This window comes from Hirundo rustica, chromosome 7 (genome assembly GCF_015227805.2).
Source record: "Hirundo rustica isolate bHirRus1 chromosome 7, bHirRus1.pri.v3, whole genome shotgun sequence".
Classification (NCBI taxonomy): Eukaryota; Metazoa; Chordata; class Aves; order Passeriformes; family Hirundinidae; genus Hirundo; species Hirundo rustica.
Genome location: NC_053456.1, coordinates 12,408,274 through 12,418,252, shown reverse-complemented (window position 1 = coordinate 12,418,252; position 9,979 = coordinate 12,408,274).

Here is a 9,979-nt window from a genome sequence, read left to right as displayed (position 1 = left end):
TTTCTAGTACTGCGTTATAAATCCATTAATTTATTTGGTTTGGGCTGTAATACTGACTTGGTGAGTGGTGTTCTACAGTCCTGGCTTTTAAGAAAATAGCTCAAGAGTTTATTGAAAAGAATAACAAAACTACAGTGGTTTGTTTATGGGCAACCAAACTTCTGTAAGGGATGTAGGCTAAAAAAGGAGTTTTTTCAAGTAGGATCACTTCTAGTTTTGGTGGTGGGGTTTTTTTTTTTGTTGTTGTTGTTTGGTTTGGTTTATTGATATTTTTTAACAAAGGGGGAGAAAAATCAGCCAGGATGAAATTTCATTATGGTTTTCCTGTCATATAAATGAGAAACGCTGAAGCCTTCTCCTATGTATTACTAATGCCTTAACAAAATTACTTATGGTTAAGATGAGCTCTACATAGGCACAGATATTTTTCTCATGTACTTTGGTAAGGTGATTAAAATCAGTGACTTAAAATGTCCAGAGCATTGTGTCTCAGGAGAGCTCTGTCCCTGAAAGTGGTTTGCAAAGTCACTTACAATCTTGCTGTGAATCATAATTGATTAGCTGCTTTAAACACCAAATATTTATAAGAATCTAGCTGAAAATCATGAGCTGTCAAGATCTAAAGGGCTGAGGGACTTCTGAATTGTCTGCTGTTAGATTGGATCAAACTTTTTTAAGGGGTAAGAATACAGGGAACCATAGCTGCACACAGATAATTATCTCTAGGGATGCTAATTAATTTCTGTCTGCTAAAAAATCACTTGACTTTGGACTTAACAAAGATGAAACTTCTTTTTCATTGTTACAACACCATATATTCAGAAGCATTAGCACTAATATAATAGACATTTTAATTTTTGAGCATATACCCTAAGAGGTCATGTAATTTTAAAGTTTCTGATATTTCCAAACAATGATTCTGGGGAGAAAAATCTCTCAAGTTGGATTCACTAGGTCTTAACAAGTAATGCAGATGCTGCAAGTCACAGTCTTGTAAGCCCTTACTTTACAATTCTTTTGAAGCACGTATTTTATATCTGAGTCACCTTGCCAACAAGTGCACTTGGTGGAAGGACGATGGGGCTCTCAGGGGGGTTATTCAGGCTCTGTTTGTTAAGCTGACTTGGAATGACCCTGGTATGGCCAAGACTTTCTATACTTATTTGAAACCCCATTCTTTATTCTATATTAAACCCAGAGCCTATTTCTTAGTAGCTCATTACAAGGCTGATGTGTCACTTTGACGAGGCCAAAGGGGATCCCTTTTTCAGTGGAGCTGGGGAATTCCTCTTTCTGGAAGAGGCTTTGGGTAGAACACCATCTCCAGGTGCACCAGATATGCCCTTGGCTGTGTCAAGCTGCCCAGGCCCCTGTGTGAAACACAGGCAGTGAGTAAAGACAAATTACTCTGGGCAGGGAGAATGCTCAGGTTTGTGTGCTTTCATAATCTGGTTTTTAATACTGAAAACAGTATTTCAGCAGTCCTGAGGAATGCCTACCTGGAGTAAAACTGAGTATGCCTGAATATTGCTAGACTTGCCTTTTGAATGCGTTGTTCTGAAAAATCAATGCAGGCTGGACAGGATGTGGTCTCACCGTTTTCCTGACACCCTGGTGGAATTTCACCTGAAGGACTTATTTCCTAATGCTGACATCATCCCTTGTGGGGTCCTTTGAAAAGCAGCTGTCACCTTGGCCTATTTTGTGTCCTCTCTCTGCCTCAGGGGAAAAACAGTTGGAAGCTTTGGGCTTCTTCTCTTTTTAGATATAGTATGTTAAGAACATAAAGGCTTCTGTAGCCAAGGGTGGCTCCTGGCCAGGCCAGAGGACAAAACATTTGTTTGCGCCATATGTGGCCCAAAAGCTGAGCTTTAAAGAATATCCAACAGCTCAAAGTATGGGTATATGAGGAGTTTGTGCTCTGTAAGACAGGTGTGATGAGATGTTCCAGCTGCAGGTAAGTTCTGTGTGTAAGAGGAAGTGGCTGCTGTAGGTGGCTCTTCAGTGCTTACTTCTCCCTAGGTACTCCATAGTGACCCTTGGCAAACCTGGCAGAACTCCAGCCCCTCTCTTCTGTTTTCTTAGATCCAAATGTATCAGAAACCCAAACCCTTTCTTCTGTCTTCTTTTGCTGAATTTATCATTTAGCCCCATAGTCTGCATATCTTAATTGTAACTGCAGTCTTTTAAAATTGGAGGAAGGAGGACACAGTTTATCAGTGCATTTATTTTGATTTCCTGACTAGAAATCCCGATTACTGTAGACAATATTCTCCCAATCATAGCTCTTTGGAGGCTAAAGAAGTTAGAAACATAGAAATATCACTAGACTGCAACTGAATTACTTGTGCTAGAAGAGCCCCATGCTCCTGCAGGGCCTTGTGAATGATTACACTTGCAGTTTTAATTTAGAAGTGGAAGTACTTTTTTTCATCTCTCAATCCCTGCAAAGCTGTTTCTAAGACAATTCCTGGAACTTTTGGACAGTCCAAATTGATCCCAGACTCAGAGCAGTCCTGAAATCCTTTACCGGTCCCCTTGACATCTGCTGTTCCCAAAACAGCTGGAGTGGCCATCTGTCAGTTTTAAGCCTGCAAATGTCAAGTAGCAAGGATGAAAACAACCAGGAGAAGGCTGCAAACTCTTCCCATATCCATGTCTGTCATCTGAGAAAAAAAAAATCCTTTCCCTGTATATCTCATCTGTGGACTGTAACCATAGGTGTCCCTTGTGTCCCTGTTCTCCTGGCTCTTCTGCCTCTTGACTGTTCCAGGAATGCTCACAGCAGAGCTGCCTGCTCCTAAATTCTTCTCCCCTAGAAAGGGAACGACAAGGAACCGAGTAGACAAGAGATTAAATTTTAATGCTTTCTGATACCAGAGGCTCTCTCTAGCTCTGCTTAGGCTGTTTCATCCCGGCCGTGCCGGGAAGTGCTTGAACGTGAAACATTCACACATTAGGTGGTGCTAAACTCCATTAAATGCGGGCAGTGATTTCTGGAGCTGTTCCCCATCTCACTTGATGCCACTTGCCAAGGCTCTGCACTCCTCCTCGTGCTCTGAATGCTGCCCTGCACAGTAGCGATTGACAGTTCAAAAGTTTGCCAATTTGCTGCTAAAGTTGCCATCAAATCATTAGAGGTTAAAAGTTTCCTGAGTACATTTTTCTCTTTCCCAAAAATTACACCAAATATTATCAAGCTTAGGAGCCTGAACTTAATGTTTGGGACTTTTGTGCTCCTAGCTACATTTCTGTTGCATTTGAGGTGCAACATAATAGTGTATCTGCTGTTGGGTATCTGGTAGAGCTTGAGACATGCTGCAGCATATGAGGAGAGAAGGATGTCTCTGATCTTCCCTGTACACTGCTGAGCACAATTTTGTCATGCTCTGCACACACCTCCAGGCCGCATGGAAGGTCATGGGATGCAGCGAGAATTGGCACAGAGCACAAGGAACTTGCAAACACCAGTCAGAGTTTGCTTGTAAAACGTTTAAGACGTACAGAAAGGTTCCTTTGTGTTCTGTTGCATGGGGGAAGCTTTGCTTTAGAGATCAGGACCTTACAGGATAATAATGGAAAATATCAGAAATTAGGCACATAAAATAGCTGAAGAGATGCTTAAAAACTAGCTGCTGAGAAATTAATAATCACAGGGAACTTAAATGAGACTCACAGTACAGCCTTTTTTTTCTTAAAGCAAGCTGTGTCTCTTGGACTTCTTTTCCTCTCTGAGAACAAAAGGCAGAATCAATAAGCCAGTCAAAGAGACTACTGGAAATGACTTTGAAGTTGGCGATGAAAGACAGTTTTCCTTCCTGTTTGAATTGCAGATTCCTTAACACAAAGCATAGCTAGATCACTTCCACCTCAACAAATCCACCCAAGGAGTCTAATCTCTCATTCCACCCTAGCACCCAGCCCTCCTGAGCACCACTCCACAAAATGAGTTCAACCAGCTGTAGCCTCTACTGCCGACCTTGCCTTCCAAAATAGGGGCTGAACCCGCTGTTTCACCACCTCAGCTCTTGGGATGTTCTGTTGTGGCTGTTTTAAAGTTCTTATGTATTATAGGGCAGGGTAGGGGGAGGTTGTTTCTCAAGCAATCCTAAACTCTTAAGCCTTTGGGGTTTTGCCTTTAGTTTGTGTTCATGGGTTGAGAGAGCTGCAAAAGTACCATAATCAGCATCAGTAAATTAAGAGTTAAGTTATATTAACATGTAAATTAGTACTTGGTAGGTCCAAACCAAGTTAATGAACTATTGGTTGGATGAAAAAAACCCACGTAATTCCTAAAGATGAACGAGTCTGAGTGCTACAAATCATATCAGTCTTGCTTTCACCTTTTAAACATATACCACAATGAAGTTGGGTCTCTTGACTTTCTAGCTCATACCTGAAGGACAACACCACTTTTTCCTGGCTGATTCTGGCAGCCGAGGGATGTTTGCTCACTATTTGGCTCCTACTTTACAGACACTCAGTTTCTCTTCTGCACCTTCAGAACTGCTCCGAAGGCAGGGCACCAATGGAAGTAGCTGGTTATGGCTATCCAGGGACTATTACATTTTAATCTTACAATGCTTCTTATTCTTTGCTGCCATTATGAGTCAGTAACTGTGACAGAGACATGGGTGGTCTTTATTAGCATGCAGTTGTGCAATACAAGATTGTCCTTGGCCAGGGCAGTTCTATTTCAAACGTATCCCTGACAGGAATGGCTTCTATGCTCTGCATGTTTGCAGCACCTGGTAATTTCCTTTCCATTGAGGCCCACTAATTAATATTTTACTCCATTCAAAGATAAGACCTAAAACATAAGGATAGCAACTTCCAGATAGATGAGTAATTGGCAAGGCAGAATTTATGTAAGCTTTCTTAACCATAAAAGTTATCTCGCTAACACTGGGTTGTCTGTAAACTCCTATTGCATCTTACTGCACAGTCAGCCTTCAGCTGTTGAACTATAGCCTTTCAAACCACCAAGACCTGCTTTCTATCTGCAGAGGTTCATGCTGCTCACCTAGTGGGTCCCAGGAGACCTATTCACTCCCATTTGGCAGCTCCCTGTAGGACCCTCTTGAGTCTTTCAATTAACCTCCTTTTAAGAGGGGAAATGCAGAATGACAAAACTTGGTGCCTCATCTCACTAATGGCAAGATGGACAGTAGGATGAACAGCATTTCAGAGGCCCAAAAGAAGACATTTCCACCTTCCCTCAGATTCTCCCAAACACATTTCAAAAGACCAGGTATGCCACAGACTTCAGGTGAAGACTTTAAAGTCCCTGCCACTGCTTCACTGTTCACAGAAATCCCTGCTATCCCAGTCATTTCTGAAGGAAGTTCCCCCAGCAGAAGTGCTTTCATACTGCAAGTAGCCTTAAACACTTGGGTTCTTTTTGAGCTAAGGTAAAGTTGCAGTGAGATTCCTTCAAGTGAAAGGTGGGGAAGAAAAGGTTAACCAGATGACTGCTAAACCATTCCCTTTAACTGCAGGCAGGCAGACATGCTGCATTTTTTATAGCTTGGGACAGAAAAGTGCACAGTACGGCATAGATGCAGAATAAATGTTTCATAAGTCTCCAAAGAGACTCCCCCCTGAGAGGAAGGAGCTGGCATGGTGATGGCAGCCTCAGGGCCTGCAGGAGCAAGCCATGAAGTCTCTGGTAGCTGAAGCAGCTTTCTTAGGGATCTTCCCCCTTGGACTTCCATTGCTTTTCATTAAATAAAACTTGGGCCGTTTCTTAGCAGAAGAGTGCCGTGCATCCAGCACACACTGCACTGGACACGGAGCCAGGCAGTACTGGAGATGTGTTCGATGCAGCTCTGTGAGCCTGCCAGCCCTGTACTTGTGAGCACATAAATAATTGAAAGTTCTGTCAGACCATGCTCTTATTTTTAGTCGCATTGTTGCAAATGCCCTATGTGCTACAGAGATCTCTTTCTGCAAAAAAGAATGTCATTTGCAATCTAATTTCAACACGGTTAGCAGAGTTTGCAAACACGATAATAGCCTTGGGAAAAATTGTTTCTGTGAGAGGAACCTTTGGTTTAGTCTGAGACTGTTATTATTCTATCTCTTATGCTATCTCTGTTCTGTGGCAGAAAGATTGCAGGGAATTTGTTATGAGCTTGCAGTGAAAACAGATGGTGCAACAAAGGAGTCAGAAAACAGGGAAAAGAAAAGAGATTATGCCATTAGATTAGATTATGTATACATTATTAAGATACTTTGGCCAGTTCTTCAAAAAAAAATGTCAGGCATCACCTTTCTGGTATCAAATACAGATGTCAGGTGGGTTTTTTCAGAGTAAATAAGTAAATTACTGCACATTTTTCTACAAAATCCCTGTGCTCCTGTTACTAGGGAACAATCTTTTCCCCCCTGACTGTTGCAAGTCCCAAGGTACTTTCACAGTCCCACCACAAGAAGGCATAAAAAAAAAGCCAATTTTCCCCTGGCAACAGCATAATGATCCTCACCAGTCATAAATGATGACACTCCACAAGCAAAGCAAATTAAAAAATTCATTCATCACTTCCCATGGTCAAGTAGGTGTTCAGCCATCTCCAGTGCAACGGCAACTGAAGAAAACAAACGCCATCACACTGAACACCCCTTCTCTCCCCAGCTTTATGCTGAGCATGTCGCCATGCAGGATATCCCTGTGGCCAGCTGGTGTCCAGTGTCCCAGCACTGGCTCTTTCCAACTTCTTGTACCCGCCCCAGCCTCCTCACTGGTGGGGCTGGGAGCAGAAAGGGCCTTGGCTCCGTGTAAGCACTGCTCAATAGTAACAAAAGAGGTGTCGAAAGGTGTTTGAGAGGCATCTGGAGCTGGGAGATAAGGTTTAGTGGTGAAGGGGTTGCAGTGATAGTGCTGGCTTGGCGGTTGGGCTTGATGTTCTAAAGGTGTCTTCCAACCTTCATGATTCTATGATTCTAGGAAAACATCCCTAAATTATCGACACTACTGGCAGCACAAATCAAAACCATAGCCCCATAGCAGCTACTATGAAAAAAAATAAACCCTCAGCCAAAACCAGCAGAGTCACACTGAATAAACTAAAATATTAAACTGTCCAGAGCACCAGGTTGTCACGAAGAAAGAAGCCCAGGAGCATGGCAGACCAAGGGCTGTGGTGCTCACGCTGCCTGGCACAGGGACCAGGCTGTGACATTTATTCGGTGCACAACATGAGTATCTCAGTGTGCACGTCTGGAGGCCAGTGGTGCCACCGCTACGTGTGTGAACGTTTTGCTGTTTGGTCTGGCCACACACAGCTCCAGCGATCACTAAAACCTCGGGTTTGCCCCGGCCCGGCACGGGGAGCTCCCGGAGCCGGAGCCGGCTGCGAGCGCCCGCACGCAGCAGCTGCTGTTTCGGGACTCTCCACTTCGTGTCCTCGCTCGCCCGCTTTTGGATCAGCTAGGAAAAGGGAGGGCTCTCCTTCCAGCAAGGGCAGAGGATGAAAAGCAAGAAGACCTGAGTTTACCCGCATTTTTTACGACGAGAATTAATCTGAAAAATTCAGTCCTCCCCAGGCTCTGATCGAGCACCTTGAGGAGATTGCAGCATCTCTCCTGATCCCTCTTGGGCTTGAATGGCTTCAGGATGAGACCCACACTGTGTAGTCATTATAATCCTCATGCAGGGGCTTGTCTTAGCTCCTCGAAACCTGTGAAGTATGGCAGACTGACGTGTAGGGTCTGATGCAGACCTGAAAATCCCCGGGAATCCCTTCTGATCCAGAGAGCATGTCTGCCTCATGGTGCAAAAGCAAGTGTGAACGCTTTCACACCGTGTCTGCTAATTAGTTACTGGGCAGACTTTATTGGTCTCATTTTGAGTCCTGATTCTGTAAAGCATCAATGTGTGCTTCATGCTGAGGGTAATTCTTCCCTTACGTGTTCGCTGATAACTAAACAATCCAACTGGGAAACATCCCATAGACCTCTGCGTGTATTTCAGACTGAAGAAAAAACCCGGGTTTTCACAACTGTCCCTGTTAAGCTCATATTACTAACTTTAAAGTTCAGCTTGCTTGTCAACAAAATCTCCTTCCCTGGATGTCTCAAGCTGGGGAGAATAAAGTCTGTGCAGACCAGCTCATGTATTTCAATCACCTGCACCTCACAGGACACGTGGAATTGCAGGAGAATCTCTTCATTCGTCCTCTTTGCCCAGTTCCTCAAACCTGAAATGGATCTCTTTGGAGTGGAAATTATTTTAGTAAATGTAATGAAAGAATTTATAAATAATTTTATAACTCTAGTATGATAACTATTGCTCAGCCAAAAGTCTTTGCAGCTTTCATATTATGACAACAAGGAGTGCACAGAACAATGCACCTGCTTCAAAAGTTTTCACCAGCTTGGACAGAGGAGGATTGAACCACGTTGCTGAGCAGCCCTGGGCTGCTCATAATAATTGTTTCAGGAATCTTTTTCTATTTGGGAGTCTGGAGCCCTGAAAGCTTTAATTCTGTAGCTAACAACTACAGAAAACAAAACCTATTTCAAAGCTGAAGTCTTTCATGAAGGAACAACCCTGTATTTCATATTAACCTCCTTTTACCAAGTTCTCCTATTTTAAGGTCAAAACCCGTGGGTTTTTTCAGATCTTTTCTCTATACAAAAGCACAAATGTGAAACAATCCAGCCCTTCCACCGGCGATTTGTTCCAATGATAAAAACTATCTTGCCCTATTTCTCTTGTGAAACATTTCTAGATTAAGTTTGCAGCAGGTTGTTCAAGTACTGCCAATCACTGCTAGGGTAAATTTCAGGGAGATAAAATATCCTGTTAATGGTAAATATTCATGGCATCAATTCACGAGTTGGACTTTCAACCAGTAATTCCACCAACAGTTTAGGAGCATAAGAAGAGGATTATGTCCTTCAGTTCCCAGTCCTGTTCCCCAAACTCAATGCTCATCAGTCCAAAGTCTGTTAGTTATATTCTAGGGCTTCTGATTTTTGTCCAATTGAGCATTAACTTGAACAATTGTATCTGTCAATATTTTATGTCTATTTAAATCCAGCATAGTTATCCTTTCCTACATAATTCTTGATTACTTTTCTTTGTCCTGACAAATATCAGGATATGGGCCTCTAACCCAATCCTTTTCCTTGTGAATTGTTAACATCCACCTTGAGGCTTTGGGGAGGTGGATGGCAGAGCTGGTTTTGTTTGCAAGATCAAGAATAAAACTGAAAAAACAGAAGCATTTATTTCTCAAAGGTGTAGACCTCGAGTAACTGGAAGGTTTGAGCTGTCACTGATGTATTGGGCGTGAAACACCCACTGTCTTTAACAAGGTGAATCTCTGACAGCAAAGCCTTTTATTCATGGCCCAGAGAGAACTGCATCTATGGGCCAATTTTCTGTGCAGCTGAAAATCACACTGTATTTCTTTACAAAAAATGCACTTTCTTTGCAGGAACTGATTCTGTTTAGGTGAGTTGTACTGAAGGAATACTGCTATTTTAAAAATAACTGTTATTGGTTTTAGTTTGATGTGGAATACAATAAAAACTAGGCCAAATTATGCAGGGTTGCTATAATTATTTTGAAAGCTCAGCATGGAAAAATTTGTAACAGCTCATGTGCTCACATCAGGGATCATTTCAATTTTACCCTCATGAACAGTTGTTCATTCATTGCTGATTGCAACAATCTTTTAATCAAGAAAACAGTGTGGACATTTTACTCCAGCTGGTAACAGGGATTGAGGGAAATGATGAGATTAATTTTACAAGTTGAATTTGAGAACCATATTCTTCAAAGTAGCAATACTTGCTAAATAGAAAGAAGTGGCTTTAAAGCTTCTTTAAAAGGAAAGACAGTGTCAAATTCAGCCTTTAAGCAGTGTGTTGCAAATGTTCTTCGACCCAAGAAGCAGCAATGGGAAGGTCTGTGTCACAGTCAGACTACAGAGGGAGTTTTTCCCCATTGCTCTTCATGTGGCAGCAATGG